Source organism: Gallus gallus, chromosome 3 (assembly GCF_016699485.2).
Source record: "Gallus gallus isolate bGalGal1 chromosome 3, bGalGal1.mat.broiler.GRCg7b, whole genome shotgun sequence".
NCBI classification, from domain to species: domain Eukaryota; kingdom Metazoa; phylum Chordata; class Aves; order Galliformes; family Phasianidae; genus Gallus; species Gallus gallus.
Genome location: NC_052534.1, coordinates 28,165,039 through 28,176,510, shown reverse-complemented (window position 1 = coordinate 28,176,510; position 11,472 = coordinate 28,165,039). Strand labels below are relative to the sequence as shown.

General features: G+C 38.6%; 1 long non-coding RNA gene across 3 annotated transcripts in view; it reads left to right on the top strand.

The window, feature by feature from the left end:
• Window positions 1-7,870: 7,870 nt before the first annotated feature.
• The window catches only part of LOC107052917, a 105,094-nt gene continuing 101,492 nt past the window's right edge, over window positions 7,871-11,472 (top strand). For all 3 annotated transcript variants that reach the window (XR_005858609.2, XR_005858610.2, XR_001465731.4), the window contains exon 1: window positions 7,871-7,975. This is a non-coding gene — a long non-coding RNA (uncharacterized LOC107052917). The remainder of the gene's footprint in view (window positions 7,976-11,472) is intronic.

Genomic DNA, 11,472 nt, shown 5'->3' with positions numbered 1-11,472 from the left:
GTTTAACAAAACAAGTATGTGCTGGTAGCTTCTAATGGGTCCCAGTGGAAGCCTTAAAGGAGGAACTTAGATCTAGAGAAAAAGACAAAATCCAGGGCAATGTTCAGTCACTGCAAGCGATAGGGCTGTTAACTCTACCATCTAATCTGGAGGACATACATGGGAACCTTCTTTTATGTCTCTGTGCATTATATGTAATTGTGAGCTTTGTTTTTACGCAGATATACATGAATTCTCTTTTTATCTCTGCGAAAACATTCTGTCCTAAAGGCACTAGTAAGTCAGATGTGGAAAGGAAAATATATGAGAAAGAAGAGTGAGGGAAAGAAATTTACTTACCGTTCTTCATGGTTTTTTTAATTGGTGAGTTATTTAGGATGCACGTGCACATATATGCCTGTTAATTAGTGAGTAGGATATGTGGGCCAGGTGTCTAAGGTTTCAGTCAGTGCCTTTGTAAGACCACAAAAAGCTGATGGCCAGACAACCTTTTTTAGATAGGTATCCATGCAGAGAGCAGCAGCCTCAGAACTGTACTGGATCTCAGCACTGGGCCTCAGCACTGGGCATCACAGCACCTAGTGCCACTGGCAACCTGAAAGAAGCCATCTTCATTGCCTTAAGGAAAAGGTCTTCCATCCCCTCCCTTCCTTCCTTCTGCCATTCCTTCCCATTTTCCTTGTGACCATGGACCATATTTAACTTTGCTCATCACATTTCTCTTTCCTGTTCCTCACTTTATGACTGCTGCCCCCCTCCATCTCTGTCTCCTTCCTTCCTATAGCCATCCTCCCTTCTCAGCACAGATTTACCCCATACAGGTTTGGTTGTGTGTGAGCATGGAAAAGGTTCTTCAGTTGAACACAAGCTATTGGACATACCTTACTACCTGTGATGTACCAGAACCTCGGTTAACTGATATGATCTTAATAATCCATAAAAGGAATAACAGTGAGTGTATATGCAAATACATTATTGTATTCTGTAATATCTTTTTTTAGCAAGTGAAGGAAATTTCTATGCTTAATGACCCTCTCTTTCAGTCCTGGTAAAGGCTGAGGTAGTGAATGATGAATGTTTAACAGGAAAAAAATGATTCTCACCCACCTTTTCCCTTTTAAGACAAGCACCTTAAGAAAAATAATTCAGTTTACCTCTTCTTTAGCGTAACAAACTGCCATTTGAGGTTTAATTGGATCTGTCCTAGGATGCAACAAAAAGTTAGTGGAAGATAAAAGGAGCATAGCAAGAAAAAATATTCAAAGTGAATAATTTAAGATCACATCCATAATTAATGACATTTGGAAAGCTTCCTCTAGTGCTCTAATCATATCTCAAAATGTGCTAATTAGAGCAGTTTGGTACAAAACAGAGTATGCAGGTGTTGAACAGCTTCTTCTGTTCTTTTTTAAGAAATGTCGCTGTAACTGGTTCTCCTGACATTAATGTTCACATTTAATAAATGTTTCTCCATTTAACATATATTTGACAGCTGAAGAGCTTGCATATAATTATTAAGTTGTTATAATAGGTTTAGTCATGAATGCAGAGCAAAATCAGCTCTTTTTTAATACTGAAACATAAGCTTGTAGTAAACAGTGGGGGCATCCTATAATGGCCACTGGGGATTTAACCAGTAAAAAGCTGAAAACAAAAAGAGAAAAATTCAGTCTTTTTGGCTATGAAACAGTAAATTATTGAAACTCGCCTACTTGAAATTTATGTTATCTAAAAGCAGTTGTGATATTTCAGCAAAGATAATCCTTTGCTTAGTGCTTGGATTGTTTCTAAGTGCTGTTATCTTTTCGCTGGGCAGGATTTTGCTGGCCAATTCCTCATTTATCTTGGAAGTCAATGACAATCGACACCACAATTCCCTCTCTCTAAGTCCTCTCCAAAACTAATCAATCTGATCCAGAAATAAATGAGCTGTGCATTCAGATCATGTGTGCATGCATTTGTTTATCTGTTACTGCTTTGCCACAAGGAAATAGCAAACATGGAGAAGATGGCTAATGCATAAATGACTCAAAACTCTTCTGACAGCTTTGTGTTACAGAAACAGATGCAGGTTCTTTGGGTCCATGATGTCCAGAAAGCAGATATAAGGGTACTGTCAAAGAGATGAATAAATGTAACTGAAGAATGCAGACCGTATTTAAACTGAATGTATTCTGATTCTGCAGGATTTGCTTTGTGTAATTACACTAATATATGTTCTATTTTACTGAGGTTCTACAAAATTTAGCAGAATGAACCAAATAGTTATATAATTGTGTATTATTAAAAACTGATATCATTCCTGATAAGGTTAGTTAACCTGGCTGAGAGCAGAGCTCCTTTCTATTGCATGCTGAACATTCATTTTAATATACTTTCTTAGAGACTCTACAGTCTCTTCCAAAATCTAAAACCTGGGCTAAACCTAAGGCATCTCCAGCTTTCTAAGAGACTCAGCAGTACACACTTTTTTTTCAGGCAGGCATTAGACTTAATGTCACCTACAAATTAGATCTTTTTCTATAGTAGTGTTCTCCTCATTCCTACGCATTAGCATTCAACTCTTTTCTCTGTCTTCTGTAGCTATGAATTATTCCCCGAGAACAATTCATTTGGTAATGAAAGTTGCCCTTTATGCATTTGTTATTCCTCCATGAACACATCACAATTTGCATTAATTAGTTTATTATTTGAAATTGTTTGATGAATAGTTTGTTCCAACCCATTTCACTCATGTAGCTAATATTAATTTGAGTGTTTCATCCCAGTGATTTGCCACTCAAAATCCGTCCTATTGTGTCACATGGTGATTGTTTCTGCTCTTACTCTGGATGACATAACTAGAGTCAATCAAAAGGAGAGAAACATGGTTCATGGAAAGTTTTCAAAGAAAAGTTAAATTTTACTCATAGATTATATTCCATATATTTTTCTCTGAGAAAACATTGTACTTTTTCATATTTATATTGTGCTCTTCCATTTTCTCAAGTTTTCAATACTGCAAAAGCACAGAAAAAGGAATTTTTTTTCTTTTTAATTTTTTTTTCTTACCCTTCTGTACTCCCTGTTGAAGAATATGTAGCAGAATAAATTAGGATTTTATTTCAGCCAATAAAAAAAGTTGTTCTTTTTTATTTGGGGAAAATTTTTCATCAAATATTTCTGAGTTGTCCCAGTCAGAAGTTCTACAAACAGCTTCTGATTTCTCATGAATTATGATTTACCAATAAATATGATACCTGGCCAGTATTAAGTAAAATTCTGATAGAATTCAAATGTTGTTCCTCTACCTCCTCTCATTTCTGGAAAGAAAATGACAACATCAGGAAACCTGGAGATACGTGAATAAGAAAGAGTAAAATGAGATTTCAGAATTCATAAGCATGTTCATGAACCCTTTCTGCTGTGCGTGGAGTTCCAATCTCTTGTTCTAAATTTCAGAAAACTTTGAAGTGTAATCAACTTATTTATTTCTCCTCAAAAAGATGTTTTCTCTCTGTAAAGATCCAGTCTGAAAAACATCCAGTTAGGATGCACAAAAAGCTATAGTATTCAATATATTCTTATAAATACATACTGCCCCAAAAGGCACAGAATTATATACTCATGTATTAGACAAATAATGAAAATTTTCCTACAGCAGTGTTAATCTTAAGAGGTGTTGAAGAACAGCAGTTGTATACTTTCTTTAAAAACTAAAAGGATGGGGCAAGAACTCAGATGCAGATTTAATTTTTTTTTTTTTAATACATCTTGGAAAGATAAGAACATGCCAGTGTATAAACCTACACATTATAATTTTATACTTTATTAAATGCTCAGCAAATTTGCCTGGGAAACAGTAAAGTGAAAGCTCATGGCAAAATCATGGACAGGCAGTGATAGGCCACAAATGGGGAGGCAGAAAGGAGCAGCAGTATAACTAAGGCCGCCATTAATAATTAACAGAAGATAGACCCTGTCAAGCAGTGACATTTCTGAGATCTCAGAGGCATCCACTGAAGGCCTCTCTGTGATGTGGTGCAGCCCAGGCATTTTTCAGGCCACTGTATTCTGAAGATAAAAAATTGCCACTAAAGAAATCCAACAGAGCCCATAGAAGCAGGTTAGTGACTGAGAGCAGCAGTAAAAGGCCAATTCACAGCACCCCTACATCAATTTCTGAGCAGATGCTGCTGCTGTTCAGGTTTGGCCCAGTCTGATCCAGGAGGACTACATCTGTGAATACCACATTTGAAGGAAGGACAATCATAAAGGACATGTGGGTTATGGAGGCTGCTCTGGATCATGTTCTGACGTAAATAAGCATGAACTTCAACACAAACATTTTTCTGCAGTCACCTTCAAAAGTTACACCTCCTGACATGCAGAAAGTGGACCAGGCTCACAAAACTAGTTTCCTCAATGAAATCAGTAACTGGAGAATGCAGGAGCAGTGAAGCAACTGAATACAAGTACCCAATCTGACATAATTTAGGCTCAGTACAACTTTGGAAGAGGTACCAGGGAAAAATCATAGATGACTAAGGAAGTGCTATTTTTGCAGTTATCATGGCATGAAGATGAATTTGCATGTTTCTTTCTAGCTACTACGTTTGCTTAACTGACAGCTATAACTCATGTTCTAAGTTACAAACCTCTTGCACTAATGGCATACATTTGTTTTGTATTCTAATAGTCATTCTTCAAAAAGACTGATGAATGATGAAACAGGATTCAGAAAAGAACAGTAGGAAAATATTTTTTTCTGTGAAGAAAGAAAGAAAATGTAGTATGTTTAGCACACAAAACAGAAAATTAAGAGGTGATAGTGGGAAATATTTCTGTTGGAAAGATGGATCCATGAGATTCCGGAGCTGGAAACTAAACTAAGGTTAATTCAGAGTGTAATTAATCAGTGGAACAATTTCCCTCTAGTTATTATGTTTTTTCTGTCACTGGCAGTTTTTAACTCAAGTCTCAACAACTTTATAAGAGATGTCTTAATACTCTTTAAATAAGATAAAGCTTCCAAGAAGAAATTATTTGTCTGAGATTTTTGGCCTACAATGTGGAGGAAGAGAGGAAAAAACCACCATGAAACTTTTTCACTTAGTTTTCATGTCAATATTTAAGTCATTCAAATAATTTTGAGATGTGCGTACAACAGATATTTTATGCTTTTATCAGAGGGAATTCGAAGGGAATCTGAGAGCAAAATAAAAATAATTATGATCAAATTGTCAAATAAAAGCAAAACAAAACTATTGACCTCCAGATATTCCAATTCCATTTCTCACAGCTGGGACAAAGCCTGTTTTTCTCTTTCAAACAGATACAAAAAAATACATGAGGTTTTCTCAGAAAATGATAGATGTGGTCACATCTCTCTCTGCTTCACCTCCACAGCTCCACATTAAGCAATTATGCAGCAAGTCTTTCTGGAGCATCGCTAACTCATAGAACATAAGCAACAAACAGCCACAATCTAGTTAATTTTACCTATAAATGTAATGTTGTCTGAGGTAGAGCACTGGACCATGTGGCAGTTGTTTCTTGCTGGCAGTTGGCAGGCAGCGCTGCCCTACTAAATGCAGTCCACCTTTATGGTAGATATTTCTGTGCTCAAATGCTAGAGTGGAATATTTTTATATTCCATATAGCTGTGGTTACTTCTGACAAAGCCATGGCTGAACTCTGCGTGCATCTTTATTATCAAATCCTTTGGTTTATACATCTTGCTCCTGGTTTGGAACTTAGCATTTTAGCATCTTCCAAATTTGCATGTTACATTAATTGGGCAAGAAGTCCTCTGTCTAAGCAATGGAGTATTTAGGGATGATGGAAAAATACCCAGGATCCTTCTGTATTTCTGTATTTTCTAACTGGGAGGAGTAACATGTCCACGGGCAGGAAGCAAGAGTGGGCAAGGCTAGTTTTGACAGCATATGGTGGAATTGCTTCCTCCATTTTAATTTCTCAGACCTGTCAGAAACAAATCTGAATATGCTCTTTAAGATGAAAACGAAGAAGGAAATTGGGATTACCAGTTACCACGGCTTTCTGAAACATCTCTGTACACGTTATTGGTGATCTCCATAAGTAATGTGCTCTGAGGGATAGTATGAAAGCTGGTTAGGAAACTATCTTCATTTGGATATTAATCTGTGGCATTGGGTTAGCCTTTGGATGTGCAGAAATGGGTTAGAAATAAACAGATGAATATATGAGGTAAAATGATATAATGCAATTGCTTCCCATGGTAATAAAAAAGGAAAAAATTAAACAAAAAGTGTTTTTACGTAGTATCTATCTTGGCAGTGGTCTCTACATGGTACTCTTTTCTATACATTACTCCTTTAATTAAAAGAACCCCCCTGCCTCTGTGGGGCACATCCCCAAGGAGAGATCGTTTTTGGCTGAGAAGCACATTCTGTGCTTTCATCCTCCTCAAAACCCAGAGTTTGTTTTCCCACTGTTTGCCAATCAGCATGAAACAGCTTCTTTTGCTCTTAGTGCACCGGAAACGAATACAAAGAGAAGACAGAAAGCCCGAGGCAGTTTTAGTGTGGGGGAACGCAGTGCTGATGTAAAGCTGCAGTAGATGTATGCCTTGATTAGATGTTAATGAACAAACAGTGCGCACAAGTGAGCAGCTCTGAGGGTGTGGAAGGAAGTAGAAAGACGCACAAAGCCTTTGATGTTGCCTGAATAAAGAGGTACATTTAAACACTTTTCAGGCTGCTGCTGCTGCTTCTTGCATCCAGCCTGGATTTCCCATCACGGTGTGGCATCAAATCATTTTGTTTCTTGCAGATGCAGCAAAGGGAACTGAACTGTATGCTCTCCTTCCCTTAGTTGTGCTTTGAATTGCTTCGATTCTGCAGCTTCATGGGAGACACTGCAAATCTGAATAGGCAGAGATTCATACGGTGAAATTTTTAGCAAATCTTAGGTGTGAGAAAGTTAATGGGGCAGCTGGGGAAAAGGAAAGGTACCCTGGGCTGTGAAGGGAAAGAATGAGTACAGAGTGCACACAGAGATGAGAGGGGCACAAAACAAGACAGGAGCAACAAGAAATTATTTCAGGCGCTGAGATCATAAATCGCCCTGGACACACTGGGAAATTAGTGTGCAGAACAGCTAATCAAAACCAGCATAACACCCAAGATTAGGAATACCTGTGAAGTAGGGTTACAGAAGCACAAATACAAGAAAATTCTGTACCATTAGATTAAAAACACCAGAGAGACATACAGCATGGTAATAAGAGTGACGATATGTTTAAACACTTGCTATATTTCTTGTTGACAGGAACACATATATTATTCAGTGCATATCTCCTTAGATGTATTTTTTGGAGCTAGTGTAATATTTAAACTTTTCATTTTCATTGTCTATCATCACTGTAGCATTACAAATCTTATTCATGGATTGAAAGGGGCTCTATGCTCTGCTGGTTTTCTAAAAGAGGCTTTCTCCCTTTGGAGTTTAGGAAGCTCATAAAGATCTCAAGTCTGGTGCATGGTATTCCGTGGATCCCTCTAGAAACATGTCACTTTCTGAGGCTGTGACAGTGAGATCAGCTTGGGAGAGGAGGTTCAGTGTGAGACAGATGACATGGATGAGGAAACAATCCTTCCTCACAGGAAACTGAGGGTGAGGGGGCTCTTTTCTGGCAGGTTTTATTTTCATTTTTCTTACATGTGTTACATGGATCCTTCACACTCTGTAGTGAAGTCAGGGCAAACTTTGTTTATTACTGTATGGTAACTTCTGAGTCATGGCCTGAACCACTGATTGAGCACCTGGGGAAAGGACGGGTCAGCCCTGGGATCACAGGTGAAAGCAATTCATCTGTGCAACCAGAAGGGGTGGAGCCTGGCTGCACCTCTCTTATACCTCATTTAATGGCTGACTGCTACTCTGGAAGGATCTCTTTCTGGAGATTTCTCTCTTGTGGTGTTTCCCTCTGAGTCTGCATCTTCAGAGATGGGTGAGTACTTTTCCTTTTTTTCTTTGCAAAATACCCTTTCTATCCCTCTTGTTGCTTTGTCATTATGCTTCCTGCATCACCATTCCATTGCATTGATCTTCATGATTGTTGCAATTAGCTTTGGAAATATATTTGGGTTAATATCTATGGAGCTATGTTCTAAGGTGGGCTCTAAGCACTTAGGCTGATAGATACTGATTCAGGCCAGACTATCTTTCTGTTTGTCTGTCTTCCTACCTGTCTGTACACTTCTTTATCTATGTTGGTTTTTTTTTTAGTCTCTCAGGGGTATGGACAGACTGTCTGCTCTGCAAAACAGGGGCTCTCTTTGCTATTAGCCTCTGTTTGAGGCCAGTATAACCTCAGAACGTGCAGGGAGTTACGCATCTGATAATGAGGAAGCATTGTTGTGCTTTGCAACTGGGCTCAAAGAAGCTAGGAGGACTAGAGTGAATTATGAGCTAGATGGTTATGCTCTGATTTGTCTGACAACGTGGCATTGACCTATGCTTGGCTTTCTCAGTCCTGCCTGACTCATGGTGCAGGGGGCCTGCGTGCTCAACTTCACAAATACTGGCTTGCTCCAGGACTTTGGCACAGAGTGGCAGCTGAAGGGTGGTGTGGGGTTGTGGGTGGACTAAGGCTACACTTAAGCTAAAATATTTATATATCATTCATATGTTGCATGCTATAACAAACTAGAATGTTCCCCTTAGAACTGTTAATGAGCCACAGAAAGTTTATTTCAGACTACACTGATGCATTACTATGTTCTTCTTTCTGAACACTTACTACTACTTTTTTTAATAAGGAGTCTGTGTGTGTTTGTATGTGTATATGTGTGCCTGTGTATGAGAACTGTTGAGTCACAGCCTGAACCACTGATTGATCACCTGAGTCAAGGACAGAGTCAGCCCTGGGAACACAGGTGAAAGCAATTCCCTTGCCTCTCTGGAAGGGGAGGAGCCTGGCTGCAGTTAGCCACTCTGCTAACTGTACATTTGTTAATTGTACAGCCTGCTACCTGGTATCACTGAATCATAGAATCACGTGAGTTGGCAGGAACTCTTAAAAGTCACACGATTCAACTCCCCTGCAATGAACAGGGACACCTACAGCTTTATCATGTTGCTCAGAGCCCCGTCTGGCCTGAACTCAAATGTCTTCAGGGGTAGGGCATCTGCCACCTCCCTGGACAACCTGTTTCATTGCTTCACTACCCTTATTGTAAACTTCTTCCTTATATCCAATCTAAATCTCATCTTTTAGGTTGAAACCATTTTCCCTTGTCCTATCGCAACAGACTCTGCTAAAGAGTGTATCCTCTTCTTTCTTGTAGCTCTCCTTTAGATAGTGAAAGGCTGCTATCAGGTCTCCCCAGAGCCTTTTCTTCTCCAGGCTGAACAGCCCCAGCCCTCTCAGCCTGTCCTCAGACGTGTTCCAACCCTTGAACCATTTTTGTGGTTCTCCTCTGGACACACTCCAACAGGTTTCTGTCTCTTTTATACTGAGGACTCCACACCTGGATGCAGTACTAGTTTGCTATTGAGATAGTATCCAACTTTGATAGTTTAGGAGTGATCTAACAAAATGGCAAGAAGTGAACTCTCTCAGTAACTGTCAAACAAGTTGAGTCATTAAATTTATTAACCTGGAGGATTCTGTTAGTATCATTCATTTTTCAGCATAGAGAAGATGGATCTAATCTTCTCTACAGATGCAGAATAGATAACGTGCAACAGAAGGCTACTTTTTAAAATTAGCACCAACTCCTTCAATCACAAGGTCCTTTATTAAATGTTTAGGCAAGAAACCAAGAGATAACTTCTCAGTTCTCTCCAGAAACTGCACAGCTGATCTATGCTATGTGCTGACAAGGTACCTATATTATAGTCTAGTGGGAGAAGCGCAGTGAGTATTGTACAGCTAATGCAGTTTGTCTGTAGGGGAAATAAAATCTATAATGATTAAAAGAATCTGCCAGAGAAAAAGAAAAACCTAGAATCTTTCTAGGAACCTCATCTTGGGCCACGCAAATCTGTGTTCTATTTAAAAATGCAAAAGGAGCATTGACATCTAGTATTTGTTCCACTATTTTTCTAAAGAGATTTAATGGTCCACAATTCAATTTGAAGGGAAAGTATCCCCCAAATGACTCTTTATAAAGTCTTTTGGAGACCAAAGTCAATATCTATGGGCCTTTAGAGATGCAGCAATTGATTACCTGTCCAAGTCAATGAGTATTAAAACCCAAGGAGAGTCAGAAGTACATTTTGCTGTTACAAACCCCACCTCTGATACCACTGACACACTGACTGGTCTATAGTGAAGTTCAGTCTATAAATAAAACGTCTTGCTCTAAGACCTAACTGAACTCTTATAGTGTCCAGAAAACTTCATGCTAATTCATTTTGATGTGGTGTGAGCATGCCTGATTTGTACCTTAAGTACGTGTCTCAATGCATGATTAGCACAAAGTTTATCAGATTTTGGAGGCCACTTATTCCTTTGCTAGCATTGTGGTCCTCTGTCTTCTTTGCTTGTAGAATAATGTTACCTTGTTCATGAAGTTCATTTCATCCTGGAGAGCTCTAACAGCAGTGTACAAGAGTCACTTCATCCCCTCAAATTGAAGTCAATTGAACAACTACCTTGTGGCTTTCTGAAAGACAGAAGTTGCTTGAGAGAGCCAACAGCATGTGACTGAAAAGGATTAAGAATAGAATATGCAACTGTAGCTGCATATGACAAATAAACTGCAAGTGACAGAAACTGGGACTCAGTAAGGGAAGAAGTTCATTTAGTCATCTGAAAGATGGCAACGCTGCTCTTAGGAAATTGCTAACTTTATGAATCTTGGAACTAGGTTTTACATCTTATCTGAAACATAATTTATCAGCATGAAGTTAAGGCATTGTTTTACTAGCTGAAATGGAAGCGAGTCATTTTTGTAAATCTGATGTCATGTCATTCACTTAATTTTTTTTTGCTGAATTTCATGTATCAGTCCTGATGATAAAGCAAGGTTCATTTGGTGGGGGGATTCAATAGGTCACCTAATTCTGAACCTTAATTCAAGGTCAGTATTATGATTTGAGTGTACCCACCATTCCAGAGAGGCATTTGATTAACTGTATTTGTTAAAATCCATCAAGGGATGGAGGTTCCACAGTGCTGCATGCTAATAATTAGAACTGCTGATGTCCAAACTACGTTTCCCTGTCAAACTTCCTTACAGAGTTTCCTATTTCAGTGTGTATGAACCCTCTGATGCACATCAATGAATGTCATGCCTGTAGAAGTATCCCAGGCATAAAGTGTGTGAGCTGTGCTGTTGGTCAAAGAACGCTTTAAAAACCTGATGTTATGGAGAATATCACTTTTTATACAGTACTGAGCCATATTGAGTTGCTTCTTTTTCCTACTTTGCTCCAAGCAATAATAAACATACCACAAGAAATTACATTTGTTCTTTGAGAAATTTAACTGAAAGTTTA